We start from the raw sequence: 20,089 nt of genomic DNA on the forward strand, positions 1-20,089 counted from the left end.
GGGGGTTTAGATATTGAAGCTCTAACCTAGTGGAGCTTCAGTCTTAAGGTTCCTCACAATCCTCCGAGCTTACAACCTCGCGATTCACCCATCCATTATTCTATATTTACACCTGTAGCCTGCGGAGTGAAGAAGAAAATCCATTTAGTGAAGACCCCAACTGCAACTCGAGGACTAAGATTAATTCACTCTTCAGAAGACAGAAAAGGTTGTTAACTTTTATTAAGCTGGAACTATAAATAGTAACCGGTTTTTCATAGTGATGCTGGAGAAATTGATTTTTTGACTGATGAGACAGGTTTAGAAATATCTTCAGTGGATTTTGAAATGTCAACTAGACTCTCGCCAGGGAGTACATTTCCACAGATTATAAACTGACTGGTGCTTTCGAGCAGACCTCTGAGCAGACTCGATGGGCCGAATGGCCTAATTCTGCTCCTATATCTTATGGTCGATGGGGAACGCCAAATGTTGGTCAATCATTTCATAGTTATTTTTTCTCCAATCCCCCTCGATTTCCTCTCAGAATGTGAGTGGCATTGACTGAGCTCCATTTATCACCTTTCTCCAAATCCTCCAAAAGTATTGATGGGCTTTTCTTCATCGAGGGGTCTGCTGGGCCATTGCGGAGGGCTTAGTGTGGATGAGAATCACGTTGGAGGCTGGCAAATTAGGTGCGGCCCATTTTCTCTTCCCTGAAGAACTCTCAGTGAGCCAGCAGCTTTCACGATCACGTTCTACTGCCAGCCCAAATTCTCGTTCGGGATTCCTTGAACTCAATTTGTCATGCTGGGATTTGAACCCACGACCCTAGGTTACAACTGCATTGGGTTACAACTTTTCCTCCTGAAGCAACTGTCCATTGCTGGGGGACCGAGCCTCCTGTGCCTCCCTTGGTTCTGCTATTTGCTGTGCAGGGGGCTTGGCAGGAAATTGATGTAATCGCGGACAATTTGGATCCAATCCTCATTGGTGGCCACTTTTCATGCAATTCCAGCAGGGGTTGCTGCTCAGCACCCAGATGTGGGTCCCTGCTCCCGTTTCTGTCTCCCCATAACCCTGGTTGCTGAGGCCACTTGCAGAACCCTGACTGTGATCCGCCAGATCAGGGCAGACTGAGAGTCATCTTCAGGCATGTAACTCACCAAGGGCCCTGTCTACACATTTTAAAAGGATCTCAATTGGTTAGCTTCTTTGTAACTACATATCACTCTACTATCTTCACTATTTTTGTTAATGTACTTTATTCCAAACATAAGTAAAAACCAGCAACATAAGCAAACCCACTCCACAAACTCACAGTCCACAGTTTGTACAGTTTTTCCCCTTTGTACCCTCCCCCCATGACGAACAGTTTCTCATCGTCTTGAACAACCCCCACCACATCTTGAAGCCCTCCGCTGACCCTCTCAACTCAAACTTAGGGCAGGATTCTGTGATCCTGAGGCTAAGTGTTGACGTCGTCGGAAACGCCGTCACATTCCTCGACAGCGTCAACACAGCCTCAGGATCAGCAATTCTGGCCTCTACAGAGGGGCCAGCACGGAACTGGAGCGGTTCACGCCACTCCAGCTGCTGATCCCGGCGTCAACTGGGCGCCGCGGGATCCGCGCATGCGCAGTGGCACCGGCGCCAACGCGTGCATGCGCAGTGGCTCCCATCAATGCGCCGGCCCCGGCGCTACATGGCGCACGGCTACAGGGCCCGGCGCGGAAGAAAGGAGGCCCCCAGCCAGAGAGGCCGGCCCGCCGATTGGTGGGCCCCGATCGCAGGCCAGGCCACATCGGAGGTCCCCCCCCCCCGGGGTCAGACCCCCATCCCACCCCACAGGCAACCCCCCGACCCTTCCATGCCGAGTTCCCGTCGGCTGAGAGCAGGTGTGGATGGCCGCTCGGCCCATCCCGGGCCGATAATCTGCGGAGAAAATTCACTCTGCGGAGAATCGCGTCCCGGTGTGGCGCGATTCGCAACAGTTGTGGGGATTCTCCGGCCTGGCCCCGGGCTGAGAGAATCCCGCCCTTAATCTTTTCCAACTGGAGAGGGTTGTACAGGTCCCCCAGATTCTTGCAACCCCAAAACATGTGCACACGATTCGCCGGCCAACTCGCTTCTCACCCTCATCGGCCACTCCTTGGAAGAACCCACTCATCCTCGCCTGGGTCATATGTACCCTATGCTCCACCTTAAACTGGATCAAGCTCATCCTCACACAGGAGGAGGTTGAATTCACCTACCCATCGCCTCGCACAACAGTCCCCCGCCTATTTCCCTCCCCCCAACTTCTCATCCCATTTGTCTTGATCCTCACCATCTGTGCCCCACCCCACCCCACTCCCCCAACCACCCGTATACATCCACAAACCTACCCTCCCCCAACTCATTCGGGAGCAGCTGTTGCTCCAACAATGTGTACTCCGGCAACTTGGGAAAACGCCACTCCTTTCGCACAAAGTCCTTCACCTGCATATACCTAAATTCACTCCCTCTCGGCAACTCGAACCTCCCCCGCAACTCATCCAGACCTGCAAACTTCCCTTCCAAGTAATTATCTTCATTATTTGATGGACAATTCATTATCCCTGCTTCTATTTAAAGATGCAGTGTAAAGTGAAGAAGTGTAAACTTGGCTGATTAGAATAAATAAAACTGGTTTCTGTTGAACTAATGCTTTCATTGACCAATCAATCACACCTTCACAGGGTTTCAAATATTCATTTAGAAAAATATGGCTTTGAAATTTCTCAGTGTGACCAAAAGGGACAAAATTTCTACACATGCAGAAGAAAATGCTTTGTCAACTATTTTAAATGAAGCGCTGATCTGCCTTAAATGAACCAGATAGTGTGTCCATTGATATAGCATCTAACAAGGTTACACGTTAGTGCACTAATATTCACAAACTTGGATTGAGCATCTCTCCTCAGTTATGTGGGAATCAAATAGCGAGCTGCAACAATATCATCCAGGACACCTTAGTGTTTCAGAGATCTAAGCAAAGCACACTGCCAATCACACAAACCACATGTAATGCCTTAAGTCGGAGCTAAACAGGACAAACTTTCAACAACTCAATAACGGCAATGTTGTCTTGAACCAAGTTATTAAACTAAGTTATTAATGTGCCAATATTCATATAATTCCCGGACTGGGCACATTCCCAACAACAAATGGCACAGTATAGGTGTACTCACATTCATGTGTCGTGACTTGCTTAAGGTGCACTCTCACACTTTCTTGGTTTGGTTAATTTCTTTGCCACCCCCACCCCCCCCCCCGCCCCCCAACCCTTTCTTAAAAAGTACTTTCAGACCTCGGGTCCAACAATAATACCCAGCATTAAATTTTAACATATTTGGACCATAGGCCAACAGCCAGCTAGTGTGAAGCAGAGTGGAAGTAGGCCGTAAATTACCCATCATGCCTTAAAGAGCAATCCAATCAGTCCCGGTCTGCATGCACTTTCCCCATAGCCCAGCAACTTCTTCCTTTTCAAGTTTTATGTCCAATTCCTTTTGAAAGTTACGACTGAATCTACTAACCTTTTAGGGCGTGCATTCCAGAACATAACAACTTGCTGCCCAAAAACATTGCACCTCAGCTCACTTTTAATTCTATTGCGATTTCGAGTTTTATCATCTTTCTCCACTTTTGAGAAAACACAAGCCAACATCACATAACCGAGATCCCTCATGCCTGGTACTACCACCAGAAAATTAACCTCACCTTTTAAGCTGGTTTTAACCCAGCACCAAAAGACAAGGTACCAGATTCTATCTGGTTGTTCTTCAGGATCCAAAGTGAGATGAATCAGTCGAGGTTCCTGGCAGATGTGAAGCCAAAGCAACAAAACTGTTTTCATTTCATGGTCTCGTTCAGCACAGAATGAGAAGGGAGTATCGCTCTATGCTCAGCTGCCCTTCAAGTTGCCTCATTTAGTTTGTGCAACACAGCAGCAGCATCAATGTGACCACATTACACAATATCAGCTGTATCTCACCACCAGTTCAAAGTTAAACATTGTAAGTGCCCTCGATGGGTTAGTGCACTCGGTGTTGTGACACTGAGCTGCAGAGAGCAGAGAGAACTCTGGTCTGTGGCGAGTTAGTCAATCACAGGTGGGCCTGTGGCAAGGGGGACAATGGCAGCCTAACTCCTGCAAGGGCTGAATTTGTGAATGCACCATCATTGAAGATATTGGCTTCAGTGCCTGTCGCATTTCTTTGTTTGCTTAATGCAAACTTACCAATCTGACACAGGACTGGTAAACTAAACATAGGTTCGGTTATTTGAAGATGTGGGACAGGATTGTTCGGCAGACAGATCTGCTATAATGATTCAACAGCTATTGTGAACAGGCAGGTGCAACTGCTCCACACCATATGCTGCCAGCTAAATTGAAAGCTCCTCTGCACACTGTCTGCTGGTCACATGATGGTCTACATTCCTGTGATGCACTATCAATTACCACAAAGACGAGAGTAGTGGAATAATCGAGGCTTTATTGAGCAAAGATGTTGTGCCTCCTGTAGCTGGAACCAGAATGGCTGCAGCACCGGCGAGCACACACATTTATACACCGCCTACTGGGCGGAGCCAGCAGGCAGGGATTTACCAATGTACCTCCATTATACGTGTCTTACCGTAATACATATAATACAGCTAGTGGTGACTACCACATTCACCACCTGTTAAAAAGAAAAGAGTCCAACGGGGTGGTGGAAAAAGAATTACAAGTTCAGTCTGTCGGGGACCTTGATCCTCCTCTGCGATCGCCTCAGTCCTGATGGTTATGTGGGCGCCGACTTGGTCACCTGTGATTCCGGGAGCGTGTTGTCCTCGTCTTCGTCACCCCTGAGTGGAACCAGTGGGAGGACGGATCCTCCTGGGGCGGGGGCTGCAGTGAGGTTCGCTGGGGGGAGGGAGATTGGTGCAGGGGTGAATGAGGCAACCGGGGGGGGGCGGTGTCAGGTCTGGGGCGGTGGGTGGGGATCCAGCGGGGGCCAGGTCCCAGAGGGAGACTGTGTCCTGACGCCCGTCGGGGTGCGCTACGTAGGCGTACTGCGGGTTCGCGTGTAGGAGGTGGACCCTTTCGACCAAAGGGTCCGACCTATGGGTCCACACATGCTTGCGAAGGAGGACAGGTCCAGGAACTGTCAGCCATGTTGGGAGCAAGACCCCGGAGGTGGACTTCCTGGGGAAGGCAAAGAGACGTTCATGAGGGGTCACGTTAGTCGTGGTGCAGAGGAGCGATTGGATGGAGTGCAGCGTGTCGGGGAGGACCCCCTGCCAGCGGGAGACCGGGAGATTTCTAGACCGAAGGGCCAGCAGGACACCTTCCAGACCGTCCCGTTCTCCCTCTCCGCCTGCCCGTTTCCCCGGGGGTTGTAGCTGGTCATCCTGCTCGAGGCAATGCCCTTGCTGAGCAGGTACTTACGCAGCTCATCACTCATGAACGAGGAGCCCCGATCACTGTGGACGTAGGTGGGGAAACCGAACAGAGTAAAGATACTGTGCAGGGCTTTAATGACTGTGGCAGAAGTCATATCGGGGCATGGGATGGCGAATGGGAAACGGGAGTACTCATCAATCACGTTCAGAAAGTACGTGTTGCGGTCGGTGGAGGGAGAGGCCCTTTGAAGTCCATGCTGAGGCGCTCAAAGGGGCGGGAGGCCTTCACCAGGTGCGCTCGATCTTATCATAGAATTTACAGTGCAGAAGGAGGCCATTCGGCCCATCGAGTCTGCACCGGCTCTTGGAAAGAGCACCCTACCCAAGGTCAACACTGCCACCCTATCCCCATAACCCAGTAACCCCACCCAACACTAAGGGCAATTTTGGACACTAAGGGCAATTTATCATGGCCAATCCACCTAACCTGCACATCTTTGGACTGTGGGAGGAAACCGGAGCACCCGGAGGAAACCCACGCAGACACGGGGAGGATGTGCAGACTCCGCACAGACAGTGACCCAAGCTGGAATTGAACCTGGGACCCTGGAGCTGTGAAGCAATTGTGCTATCCACAATGCTACCGTGCTGCCCTTCTGGCTGGTAGAAGTACGGCTTGCATTCCGCGCAGACCTGGCAGTCTCTGGTGACAGTCCTGACCTCCTCAATGGAGTAGGGCAGGTTGATGAAATGGAAGAACCGGGTGACCCCCGGATGGCAGAGGTCATAGTAGAGAGCCCGGAGCCGGTCCACTTGTGCGCTGGCACATGTACCGCGGGATAGGGCATCGGGGGCTCGTTGAGCTTCCCCGGGCGATACAAAATCTCATATTTATAGGTGGAGAGCTCGATCCTCCAGCTCAAGATCTTGTCATTTTTGATCTTGCCCCGCTGTGTGTTATTGAACATGAAGGCAACCGACCGTTGGTCACTGAGGAAAGTGAATCTCCTGCCGGCCAGGTGATGCCTCCAATGCCGCACAGCTTCCACAATGGCTTGGGCCTCCTTTTCGACAGAGGAGTGCGGAATTTCAGAGGCATGGAGGGTGTGGGAAAAGAAGGCCACGGGCCTGCCCGGCTGGTTGAGGGTGGCGGCCAGAGCTACGTCCGATGCATCGCTCTCGACCTGGTAGGGGAGGGACTCGTTGACCGCGTGCATTGTGGCCTTTGTGATGCCTGCCTTGATGCGGTTGAAGGCCTGGCGGGCCTCAGCCGTCAGGGGAAAAACTGTGGACTGAATGAGTGGGCGGGCCTTGTCTGGATAATTAGGGACCCACTGGGCAGAGTAGGAGAAAAACCCCAGGCATCGTTTCAGGGCCCTGGGGTAGTGGGGGAGAGGGAGTTACAGGAGGGGGCGCATGCGGTCGGGGTTGGGCCCTAGAACTCCATTTTCCATGACATATCCAAGGATGACTAAGCAGTTGGTGCAGAACACGCATTTCTCCTTATTGTACGTGAGGTTAAGGAGTTTGGCGGTCTGGAGGAATTTTTGGAGGTTAGCGTCATGGTCCTGCTGATCGTGGCCGCAGATGGTGACGTTATCTAGGTATGGGAAGGTGGCCCGCAGTCCGTACTGGTCAAGCATTCGGTCCATCTCACGTTGGAAGACCGAGACGCCATTAGTGACGCCGAAGGGAACCCTAAGGAAGTGATAGAGGTGGCCATCTGCTTCTAACACAGTGTATTGGCGGTCCTCCGGGCGGATGGGGAGCTAGTGGTAGGCGGACTTCAAGTCCACCGTGGAAAAGACCCGATACTGCGCAATCTGATTGACCATGTCAGATATGCGTGGGAGGGGGTACGCGTTGAGCTGCGTGTACTGATTGATGGTCTGACTGTAGTTAATGACCATCCTGTGCTTCTCCCCAGTCTTTACTACTACCGCTTGAGCTCTCCAGGGGCTGTTGCTGGCCTCAATGATCCATTCCTGCAGAAGCCGTTGGACCTCCGACCTGATGAAGGTCCTGTCCTGGGCACTGTTCCGTCTGCTCCTGGTGGCGACGGGTTTGCAATCCAGGGTGAGGTTCGCAAACAGGGAAGGCGGATCGACCTTAAGGGTCGTGAGGCCACATACTGTGAGGGGGGATAGGGGTCCACCAAATTTTAAGGTTAAGCTTTGGAGGTGGCACTGGAAGTCCAGGCCGAGTAACAGGGCAGCGCAGAGGTGGGGGAGGTAGTGCCGGAAGTTGCTGAACTCTACGCCTTGGACGGTGAGAGTCGCGGTACAGTACCCCCGGATTTCCACGGAATGGGATCCGGAGGCCAGGGAGATCTTCTGGGTGACGGGGTGTACCGGGTGGGAGCAGCGCCTTACCGTAGTGGGGTGGATGAAGCTCTCTGTGCTGCCGGAGTCAAAAAGGCAGGTCGTCTCGTGCCCATCGATTTTCACCGTCGTTGTTGCGGTCGCGAGGTTGCGGGGCCGGGACTTATCCAAGGTACTCGAGGCGAGCTGCGGCAGGTGCTGGGAGGTCCCGGGCTGGTCAGTGGTGATGGAGGCAGCGGCAGGCGATGAACGGCCAGAGAGCAGGGGTCCTGAGGCGGCGTCCAAAATGGCGCCGGAGATGGCGGCGCCCATGGGGCGCACATGGCGGGCAGCATCAAAGATGGCGGCACCCACGGGCCGCACGTGGCTTGCGAGGAGGAAAATGGCGGCGCCCCTGGGTCGCACGTGGGGGGTGCAGGAATGCCGGGCCTGGAAACAGCGGCGACCGACCGGGCCTGGCAAACAGAAACAAAGTGTCCCTGACGAATGTGATATAAAATAGTTACTTTAGAGATATTAGTTAATGTAATGTAGAGGTAGGCCAGTTTAATTCTGGTGAGTTCACAGACAAAGGATTTCAGGCCGCATGGAAAAGCAGGAAGAGGTGTGTCCATCAAAGCAGGAGAAAAGGATGCTGGGTAATAGGGGCCAGAGGAAGGGATTGGAAGTGAGCCAATCAGAATAGATCAACAGGTCAGGAGGGATATAGGATGACCTATGGGCATCGTGTATGTGAAACTTGATGCCATTTGAATGTATCAGTACAGATTCCTTTGTTCCATATCCTCACTTGATTCCAGAAGTCCATGGAGCACAATGTGCTTCGTGCTCCTGAGAATTGAGGAACGCTTGCAAGCTAAATAAAATAACTAATGCTATACCTGCAAATCCATCTCGACTTTTATTGAGGCCAGACTGACGGGTAAAGAAACTTGGGATTCTACATCCCTTCTTTCCACATCTGTTGCAGGCCGTGCTCTGCGCCGGGCAGCGCTGCCGGGGGTGTTTGTTCTGCCCACAAAAATAGCACTTGGGCCCCCCAGAGTTAGCTGGCTGCAGCGAGGCGCAGGCTTGCGGTGAGCTGGAGTCTGCAGCTGGTGGGGCCCACGATGCCCATGAGGGTGCCGCGCGGTCAGGGGCGTACGACTGGACGTTACGAGTGGCCACTTCTAACGAGTTCGCGAGCTGCCTAGTTCCCGCAAGATCAAGCGTACCCCCTTCCAGTAGCCGTTGGCCGACGTACGCAGACCTCATGCCCGTAATGAAGGCACCTCGGATTAATAGTTCTGTGTGCTGGACTGTCGAAACTGCCTGTCAGTCACAGTTCCTCCCCTGGATGTGCAGGGCACACCAGAAATCATCCAGAGACTCACCGGGGAGTTGCTGTCTTGTGGACAGGAGATGCCTGGCGTATAGTTGATTGACTGGCCGAATGTAATGTCCCTTCAGGAGCTCCATCGCTTCGGAGTAAGTGGGAGCATCCCGGATGAGAGGAAAATGTCAGGGATCACCCATGAATAAAGGACTTTGAGCTTCTGCGAGTCCGAGGGTTCCTCAGCGGCTGTCCTGAGGTAGCTTTCAAAGCAGGCTAGCCAGAGGTCAAAGGCGGACGTGGCACTGGCTGCTTGAGGGCTCAGCTGCAGGTGATCAGGCTTGATGTGAAGATCCATCATTTTAAAACTCTTTGTTCAATAAATTGATGCACTATCAATTACCACAAAGACGAGAGTAGTGGACTAATCAAGGCTTTATTGAGCAAAGATGTTGTGCCTCCTGTAGCTACCACCAGAATGGCTGCAGCACCGGCAAGCACACACATTTATACACCGCCTACTGGACGGAGCCAGCAGGCAGGGATTTACACCGTAATACATATAATACAGCTAGTGGTGACTACCACATCCTGCTACTTACTTATTAGCATATTCCCTCTCAAAGTAATATCACAATAAGACCTAGTCTATATTGGTGGTGAGGGATTGTTCCGTTTGTCCCCCCCCCCCTCACCCCCGGGTCAGGCAAAAATGTTCGTAAAATGCATAAAGTAGAGTTCCATTTCAGGTGGGATCATAGAATCATAGAATTTACAGTGCAGGAGGCCATTCGGCCCATCGTGTCTGCATCGGCCCTTGGAAAGAGCACCCTACTTAAGCCCCCCACCTCCACCCTATCCCCGTAACCCTACCTAATCAGAAAAGATCAGAAGATTTCTCCCCAAAATTCAGTTTAGCTGCATTTCAAATTGTTTACATGATAACCAAAGTAAAATATAACAATGAATCAATTGGTCAATGTAAGAATTATCTTTCTTTTTACTTTACATTAAACAGTATTCATTGATGTATTTAAGAGTGGTAACCTGGTTCACATTTATTAAGATAGCTGGAAATAAGTTAGTCACAACAAATGAGCAAGTTTAATGAGAGAGTCCAGTCCTCAACCTGTGAGTAACACATTTTAAAATCACTGGAAATGACTTAAAAATTCCTGAACCGCTCATGACTTTTAATCATCAGTTTCTTAGCAAATAATATGTATATGTATGTTGATCTGAATATTTTGTAAAAGGTGCTAACTAATGCCTGTGCACCTAAGAAAGTGAAAACAATTTCAAGAGCTTTCCCCACCCAGCAAAATCTCACATTGTTGGTCTGTGGGTGCAGCCAGTCCTGCAGGATAGGCCTCATTTGGCTGAACAGATCTTGAACCAGAGTGAAAAAGTCTCCGAAATCGAAGCACAAAAGGGCGTGACTCGCTTTTACGTTAAAAGCTCCCCCAACATTCAGCCAGTTCGGGTCAATGATTAGCAGAAAGGAACACACATATGCTGCTCCCAAAGTGCCGGAATTTCCATTCGCCATGTTTTACCCAGATTTTCAGGAAAATTCACCCAAGAGAAAAATTGGAAAAGAAAGAAAATCGCATTGTTTTCTTGTCGATGTCATAATGAGATGTATGTATATAATGAGATGCAGAGGCAGTGATTGACACACAGGATAACCAATGAACACACACGACACATAACAACCAATCACCAGACAGGACACCACCACTATAAAGCACACAGGGCATTAAGACTCTCCCTCTCTCTACAGGACACAGCTACTGAGATAGTAAGAGTGCACAAGCCAGTGAGCACTATCACCATGAGGCAGAGAGTTAGTCTGGTCAAGCCAGTAGGAGGTTAGCAGTTAGATTGATAGAGTGTCAACTCACAGCAGACTATGTACAGCAATCAGGAAGTTCAATAAAACAGTGTTGGACCATCTCCTGTGTCAGAAGCCTGTTTCTAGTTTCACTGCATCCAGTTGCAGTCAACATTGAACTAACTTACTTAACACATCATGGTACCAGAGTGCTATTAATCCTAACAAACCTACCTCGAGTGCATCTGCAACGATCAGCAAGCAGCCATCCAGCGGCATGGAAAACATCCAGCCTCCTTCGCAACTCCGGATCTCCGGCAACCTCGGCGCCAACTGGAAAGTCTTCAAACAAAAGTTTCTCCTGTACATCGAGTCCTCCGGCCTCGAGGTCAGCATCGGATGCCAGAAAGATCTCGCTGTTCCTGTCGACTGTGGGGGATCACGCCATCCACATCTACAACTCGCTTACGTGTGCCGATGGCGAAGACAAGACAAAGTTCAAGACAGGTCTGCTGAAATTCGACAGCCACTGTGACATTGAGGTGAATGAGAGCTTTGAACGGTACATCTTCCAACAGAGGCTTCAGGGTAAGGATGAACCTTTTCAGTCCTTCTTGACTCATCTCCGCATCCTAGCGCAGTCATGTAATTATGACTCGACGACTGATTCCATGATCCGGGATCAGATCGTTTTCGGGGTCCAGTCCGACTCCCTGCGGGAGCAGCTCCTCAAAATCAAACAGTTGACCCTCTCTGTCGCCATCGAAACATGCGTTGTCCATGAGCATGCCAGAAATCGTTACTCCCGCATCAGGGCGGCAAAAACTACAAAACTGGCCTCCCACGAGGCAGAAAGGGTGCAGGCCATAGCGAAAATGCAAGGCCTGAGCATCGAGGAGAGTGGCCGTTTTGCGCGCTTTTCTCGGGTCCCTCGCATGCGCGCCACGACTGGGTGGACGATGAGGCCGAAGACCCTGAGGACGTCGGCTGACCGTACTGCGCATGCGCGATGGCACACAGAACGTGCTGACGTCAGTGTCATGACGTGTCCGAATTGTGGCTCTGCTCATTTAAAGCGGCAATGTCCAGCCAATGTCCAGGGGCTGGATTAGCACACTGGGCTAAATAGCTGGCTTTGAAAGCAGACAAAGGCAGGCCAGCAGCACAGTTCAATTCCCGTAACAGCCTCCCCGAACAGGCGCCGGAATGTGGAGACTAGGGGCTTTTCACAGTAACTTCATTTGAAGCCTACTTGTGACAATAAACGATTTTCATTTTTTTCATTTCACAGGCAGGCGATGTCTACAGTGTGGAAAGCCTGGCCACTACGCGGCCTTCTGTAGGTCCGCTCCACCGAACAACAGCCAGCGATCCCAGCTGCAGCGCAGACGTGTCCGCTGCGTACAACAAGTCATGCAGGATGCTGATCCCGACAGCCCAACGGACCCCGATGCTGACTGCCTCGAGTCTCCATATCGGGTGGGCATCATCACCACACACGAGCTGGTCTCCACCGTGCCTGCCAACTGCCTTTCGATCCTCAGTGTGGATCCTGACGACGAGTGGTGTGCCGTCATCACGGTCAATCAATCTCGCATCCGATTTAAATTGGACACTGGCGCGTCTGCGAACCTCATATCACAGTCGGACCTCGACAGCATCCGACACCAACCTCGCATTCTTCCACCAGCCTGCCAGCTCCTTGACTACAATGGTAATGCCATAGCTGCCAGTGGGTCATGTCAGCTAGGTGTCTCTCACAAGGCAATCAAGGCGACTTTGAGATTCAAGATCGTCCGGCCTGACAAGGCATCCCTGCTCGGTGCTCGCGCATGCAAACTCCTAAATCTGGTACAGCGAGTTCATGCCATGTCCTCGACACCGGCGACAGCCTCGCCCAAATGCGAATCTCCAGGCTGAGATAGACGACATTCTCACACAATACCACAGTGTGCTTGATGGGATGGGCACACTCCCATTTCGCTCCAAGATATTGCTCAAGCCGAATTCCACCCCAGTCATCCATGCACCACGCCGGGTGCCGGCTCCTCTCAAGGATCGTCTGAAAACGCAGCTACGAGAGCTCCAAGACCAGGGCTTCATCTCAAAGGTCACAGAACCCACAGACTGGGTCAGCTCCATGGACTGCGTCAAGATACCCTCTGGCGAACTCTGCATTTGCATTGATCCCAAAGACCTGAATCGCAACATCATGCGAGAGCATTACCCGATCCTGATGCGTGAAGAATTGACCTGTGAGATGGCTCACGCCAAATCCTTTACCAAGCTGGACGCCTCCCGTGGATTCTGGCAAATTCAGCTGGATGAATCCTGTCAGAAGCTGTGCACTTTAACAGTCCGTTCGGCAGGTATTGCTACAACCGCATGCCTTCTGGTATCATCTCAGCTTCCGAAGTATTTCATCGCATAATGGAGCAAATGATGGAGGACATCGAGGGGTGTGAGTCTATGTGGACAACGTGATCATCTGGTCCACGACGCCCGAGGATCACATTGCTCGCCTCAAACAGGTTTTCCAGAGGATTCATGAAAAAGGCCTCCAGCTCAACAGGGCCAAATGCTCGTTTGGGCGGTCCGATGTCAAGTTTTTAGGTGACCACATTTCACAGCAAGGTGTGCAACCTGACGCCGACAAGGTGCTGGCAATCAATGCCATGAAGACACCAGAGGACAAAAAGGCGGTCCTCCACTTCCTCGGGATGGTACATTTTCTCGGAAAATTAATTCCCAACATGGCATCCCACACCACGGCCCTCTGGCACTTCGTTAAAAAGTAGACAGTGTTCCAGTGGCTTCCCGCCCATCAAGCGGAGTGGCTTGAGCTGAAGGCGAAGCTCACCACAGCCCCAGTACTGGTGTTGTTTGACCCAACCAATGATACCAAGATATCCACAGATGCAAGTCAGGACGGCATTGGGCGGTGCTCCTCCAGCGAGACGATTCCTCGTCCTGGGCTCCAGTGGCATATGCCTCCAGGGCCATGACTCCGACTGAGCAACGGTATGCCCAGATCGAAAAGGAGTGTCTGGGTCTCCTGACAGGAATAGTCAAGTTTCATGACTGTGTATACGGTCTGCCGAAGTTCAGCGTGGAAACAGACCACAGGCCTTTAGTCCACATAATCCAGAAGGATTTAAATGACATGACACCTCGGCTGCAGCGAATTCTTCTTCATCTCCGCCGATATGACTTCAAACTCATCTATACACCGGGAAAGGAGCTGATCGTCTCGGATGCCCTATCCCGATCCATCACCATGACGTGTGAACCGGGCAAATTTATTCGCCACATCGCGGCACAGGTGCAGTTGTGTGCCAACAACCTCCCAGCCACTGATGAACGAGTTGTCCAGATACGCGAAGAAACTGCCAAAGATCTTCTTCTGCAGCGCGTGATGCAACACCTTGCCCATGGCTGGCAAAAGGGGCAGTGCCCACAGTTCTTCAACGTTAAGGACGAGTTAACGGTTGTCGAGGGGATCCTTCTTAAACTAGATAGAATCGTCATTCCCTAAAGCATGCAAGCCATGATGCTCAGACAGATCCATAAGGGTCACCTTGGGGTCGGAAAATGTCGACGCAGAGCTCGGCAGGCAGTCTACTGGCCTGGCATCAGCCAGGACATTGCCAACACGGTCCTCAACTGCACAACATGCCAGAAATTTTAACTAGCTCAGCCCAAGGAAACATTGCAACAGCACGAGATCGTGACTTCTCCGTGGTCCAAGGTGGGTATAGACCTCTTTCACGCAAATGGGCATGATTACGTGCTCTTGGTTGACTACTTCTCAACTACCCGGAAGTGGTGAAACTGTCGGACCTCACGCCAAGTCAGTGATTAAAGCCGGCAAAGAGACATTTGCCAGGCACGGCATACCACTCACAGTAATGAGTGGCAACGGCCCATGTTTCTACAGCCAAGAGTGGTCCGACTTTGCACGATCCTACCACTTCAGTCACATCACATCCAGTCCCCACTACCCACAATCAAACGGGAAGGCCGAAAAAGGGGTCCATATTGTCAAGTGGTTGCTGTGCAAGGCTGCAGACTCAGCCTCGGACTTCAACCTGGCGCTGTTGGCATACAGGGCAACCCCTCTGTCGACTGGTTTGTCTCCGGCGCAGCTGCTCACGAACCGCAACCTGAGGACGACTGTTCCAGCCATCCATGTTCCAGACCTTGACCACCTCACTGTGCTGCAGAAAGTGCAGCGATCCAGGGGCCAGCAGAAGATCACGTATGAGGCTCATGCCAAGGATCTACCTGCGCTGGCTCCAGGCGATGTTGTTTGCGTCCAGTTGCCTGAGGGAGGTTGGTCAGACCCAGCTATTGTCGTCAGGCAGGCTGCCCCCAGGTCCTTCATTGTCCAAATGGCTGATGGCTCCATTCTACAGCGCAACAGGAGGGTGCTACGAAAAGTTCCCTGCCCACTGCCTGGCCGCACTTCTCCGCATGTCATCATGCCTCCTCCGGACATCTCGCACCACGAGGACACCGATCTGGCAGCGATCCCGCCTCTCCATGAGGCCACCGACATGGCAACAATCCCGCCTGTCCAAGTGCCAGCGTCCCCCCCTCCAACTCTGAGGTGATCGACAAGAATTTGTCGCCCGCCACAAAGACTGAATCTATAGAGATCAATCTTGTAAATTTTGTTCAGTTTGCTCTGTATCTGCACGATAGACACCTTCTCATGTACATATATTCATTCACTCACCACTTGTATATAATCATGCATGTATATATATCGCCATGTTCCAAAATTTACTTCAAAAGGGGGAGATGTCATAATGTCCACTCATGTATATAATGAGATGCAGACAGGCAGTGATTGACACACAGGATAACCAATGAACACACACGACACATAACAACCAATCACCAGACAGGACACCACCACTATAAAGCAGACAGGGCATTAAGACTTTCTCTCTCTCTACAGGACACAGCTACTGAGATAGTAAGAGTGCACAAGCCAGTGAGCACTATCACCATGAGGCAGAGAGTTAGTCTGGTCAAGCCAGTAGGAGGTTATCAGTTAGATTGATAGAGTGTCAACTTACAGCAGACTATGTACAGCAATCAGGAAGTTCAATAAAACAGTGTTGGACCATCTCCTGTGTCAGACGCCTGTTTCTAGTTTCACTGCATCCAGTTGCAGTCAACGCTGAACTAACTTACTTAACACATCAGTTGATGAACTCGTCTGTCTCCTGATAACCAGACGGTCTCACCAAGAGTGCAGATGTGACCGCAGTTTTAAAGTTTCATCCAAAAAGTGGCACCTCTGGTAGTGTGGTACTCCCCCAGTGCTGGAGTGGGGCTTCAGCCCACAGGCTTTGAACACAGGCTGCAATGAGCTGAGCCACAGTTGACACAATGGGCGGAACTCTGCAGGTTATAATGTTTCAATTTTCACGGAGTTGCTATTAATGTTGCCCGATTATATTGTAGCAGGATCAATTACTGTAATTGAGGATTTCAAAGTTACAGTAGCTCCAGTAGCTTGACAATTGAAACCACTGATTTACAGTCTGTCCTCCGCACTCCCAACAGATCAGTCCTCATTAATTGATCAATAAAAGCCAAGCCACAGTGACTGAGGAAATAACAGGGTTGAGTGCAGTCAAAGATTCTGATTGAGATTCTGATGCTGTGTCACTGCCTATTCCTTTCTCTCGTCTCACTGAACAGTAATGGAGTTGTCACAAAGCTTTTCAAATTGTGAATTGCTCGACAGTAGGCCGTGAATGAATATGTTTGCACCACGGCATCAACTATCACAGAACATCTACATATCATCCAGTGACAGACACACATATATTCACATTTTATACCTTACTTGTTGTTGATTTAGCGTTTTTGCTTTCATCCTGTATGCATCACACCGTCTGCCTATTAATGTGCAAATTCACACTTGCTTTTTTGACTGTCTGCTGTAATCACATTTGCAGGCAAAAGAAGTGATTTTTCCATTCGCTCCCTCACCCTTTAATTATATCGTGCCCTCCACCTGAAGCTGCTGGCTTCATCAGAGCTGCTGCTTCACAGGTACCAGCAGCCTGTCAATACTGCGACCAAACCATGAGGAACAAAATGGTGGGCTACTCAACTGTGCCGTGCAGCACCGCCATGCCTGTTCCTGCCATCACCCAAAATGTGGCGTAGCTGGCTGATGGATGCTGATTTCCCCACCCCCAGCTGCACAGTCCATCATATCGATCATCCTCCTTACTGGAAGTCAAAGGGTTAATTTAGCAATGTTTCCCATGTGGACTGGCACTCAACCGCAGCCCCAGCCAGGCCTCTAAAAGGGAACTGCTATTAGTTCTTGTTGTTTTGTGTTCCCAGATGTTGATAATAATCACACTTTAAGCTTGGGAAGATCAGAACTCTGGGCGGGATTCTCCTACCCCCCCCCGCCGGACCGGAGAATCTCCGGAGCGCGGCATGAATTCCCCCCCCCCCCCCCACCGGCTGCCGAATTCTCCGGCGCCAGGGTTTTGGCAGGGCAGAAATCGTGCCATGCCGGTTGGCGGCCGCTGGTAGTGCCCCCCCGGCGATTCTCCGGCCTGCGATGGGCCGAGTGGCCGCCAGTTTTAGGCCGGTTCCACCGGCGTAAAGTAGACCTGGAACTTACCAGCGGGACCTGGCTCTGCGGGTGGCCTCCGCAGTCCTTGGGGGTGCGCAGGGGGATCTGGCCCTGGGAGGTGCCCCCACGGTGGCTTAGCCCGCGATCGGGGCCCACTGATCCGCGGGCGGGCCTGTGCCGTGGGGGCACTCTTTCCCTCTGCACCGGCTGCTGTGGACCTCCGCCATGGCCGGTGCGGAGATGAACCCCCCTGCGCATGCGCTGGGATGACGCCAGCACACGCTGGCGCTCCCGTGCATGCGCCAACTCGCGCCGGTCGGTGGAGGACCTTCGGCACCGGTTGGTGCGGCGCCAATCCCGCCGGCGCCGGCCTAGCCCCTGAAGGTGCGGAGGATTCCGCACCTTCTGGGCGGCCCAATGCCGGAGTGGTTCACGTCACTCCTCGGCGCCGGGACCGCCCGCCCCGCCGGGTAGGGGAGAATCCCGCCCTCTATCTTTAGTTTGCCATTCTGCCTTGTACAATAGGACTGGATTGAACTGGTCCTGTTAGGTATCACCTGAGTTAGGTATCATCTGTGCAGCCATATAAATGGGGCCCCCTGGAACACTGATCCGTAACAATTAGTTCTCAGCTAATCAGTTCCTAGCTCTTAACAGATGTTTATAGATAATACAACAATATATAACAGAACAGAATCAGTTTTGTTACTTTATGTAAGAAGGTCATTGGTGCAATCATGAAGATTTCCTCTTCATATTCTTTTAGAATCTTTTTACAATCTCATTCGCATAAACTGAACAGAGATCTTTAAAAACCTGTTCACATTCTCTCTCTCATGACAACCAGAAGGAATATAATAATAATTATAATCTTTATTAGTGTCACAAGTAGGCTTACATTAACACTGCAATGAAGTTACTGTGAAAAGCCCCTAGTCCTCACACTCCGGCGCCTGTTCGGGTACATAGAGAGAGAATTCAGAATGTCCATTCACCTAACAAGCAAATCTTTCAGGATTTGTTGGAGGAAGCTGGAGCACCCGGAGGAAACCCACGCAGATACTGGGAGAACGTGCAGACTCTGCACAGATAGTGACCCAAGCCAGGAATTGAACCGGGTCCCTGGCGCTGTAGAGTGCTTTGTGCCAGTATGAATGAATGTAGAATCCTCCCTGGCTTTATTCTTTCCAAAAAGACTGCTGCGACTGTGCTGTTTGAAGGGTTGCTTGTATTTTAGGAACTAACATTCAGTACAGAGTAGGTGCAACATTACAGAACATACAATATTTTCAGATTAAATGGTAATAAAAATGTGATATGTTAGGGTGAGAGTACGTGATGACAGATCTTTCCTTCTCATGGGGTATATGGCTCTGGGTATCTTCCATGTTTTTCGGGTTGAAGTGAGTACCTGGCACCTTAGGTCTTGACTAGAAGATTAGGGTCTGTCAATACAGCATTTGGCCTTGAGATTGCTCCATTTGCTTGAATTTGAGTGGATGGGTGGTGGAGATTTACAAAAAGGAGACACATATATCCTACTGATTTCCAAATGCATGTATAGCTTTTGTATCAGCCACCCTGACTGGCAAATATCTTAGTGATGTTCTCGCCTCCTGCCAGTTCATTTTCACAGCATCAACTGTTATTCCATTCCTTAGAACTCTGGCTGAGAAAGAGATGAAGATTTCACACATCTTGTTGCAGCATTCCTGCTTTCAATACTTGACTTAAATTGACAGATGCCCAGTCTTACTGAAACTGGAGAGCTTTCACAGGCAATTACATTTTGCCGTGTCGGCATTGATTGTGGTCTTCACACATTTAAATCCAAATTGTACTCCACACATTCAACAACTAATCTACAGAAGCAGTGGGGAGGTTTTTTTTCTCCTTTAACTTGTTCTTGGAATAGAAACATCGAAAATAGGAGCAGGAGTAGGCCGTTCGGCCCTTCAAGCCTGCCCCACCATTCAATGTGATCATGGTTGATCCTCTATCTCAACGCCATGCTCCTGCGCTTTCCCCATACCCCTTCACACCTTTAGAGCTAGAAATCTTTTCCTTTTTAAATATATTCAGTGACTTGGTATCCACAGCCTTCTGTGATTGAGAATTCCACAGGTTCACCACCCTCTGAGTGAAGATGTTCCTCCTCACCACAGTCCTCAATGGCCTAGCCTGTATCCTGAAAATGTAACCCCTTGTTCTAGATCCCCCACCCCTCCCCCACCAGTGAGGGGAAACAACAGCCCTGCATCCAGTCTGTCCAGGCCTTTCAGAATTTCATACCTTCCAATTAGATCCCCTCTCATTCTACAAAATTTGAGTGAATGCAGGCCCAGTCAAACCAACCTCTCCTCATATGACAATACTCTCATCTAAGGAATCACTCTGGTGAACCTTTGCTGCACTCCCTCTCTGGCAAGTATATCCTTTCTTAGACAAGGAGACCAAAGCAGCACACAATATTCCAGGTCCCCCACGGACCAACATGCGTGAGGTTATGCCCACTGCTCTGCGCATAACATACTGGGCAGGGCTAACATTGGATACCCTCCCTCTCCCTGGATAAGGACAGTCTCCGCATGCACAGCAATGTGGACTGAAGCAACTCTTCA

General features: G+C 50.7%; 1 protein-coding gene across 1 annotated transcript in view; it reads right to left on the minus strand.

Annotated features, from left to right (window-relative positions):
• The window catches only part of LOC140409173 (uncharacterized), a 396,946-nt gene extending 393,081 nt beyond the window's left edge, over positions 1 to 3,865 (minus strand). Inside the window, exon 1 of the mRNA XM_072497409.1 lies at positions 3,724 to 3,865. The gene's annotated coding sequence lies outside the window, so the exon portion shown is untranslated. The remainder of the gene's footprint in view (positions 1 to 3,723) is intronic.
• Between the last annotated feature and the right edge of the window lie 16,224 nt (positions 3,866 to 20,089).

Source organism: Scyliorhinus torazame, chromosome 1 (genome assembly GCF_047496885.1).
Source record: "Scyliorhinus torazame isolate Kashiwa2021f chromosome 1, sScyTor2.1, whole genome shotgun sequence".
NCBI lineage: Eukaryota > Metazoa > Chordata > Chondrichthyes > Carcharhiniformes > Scyliorhinidae > Scyliorhinus > Scyliorhinus torazame.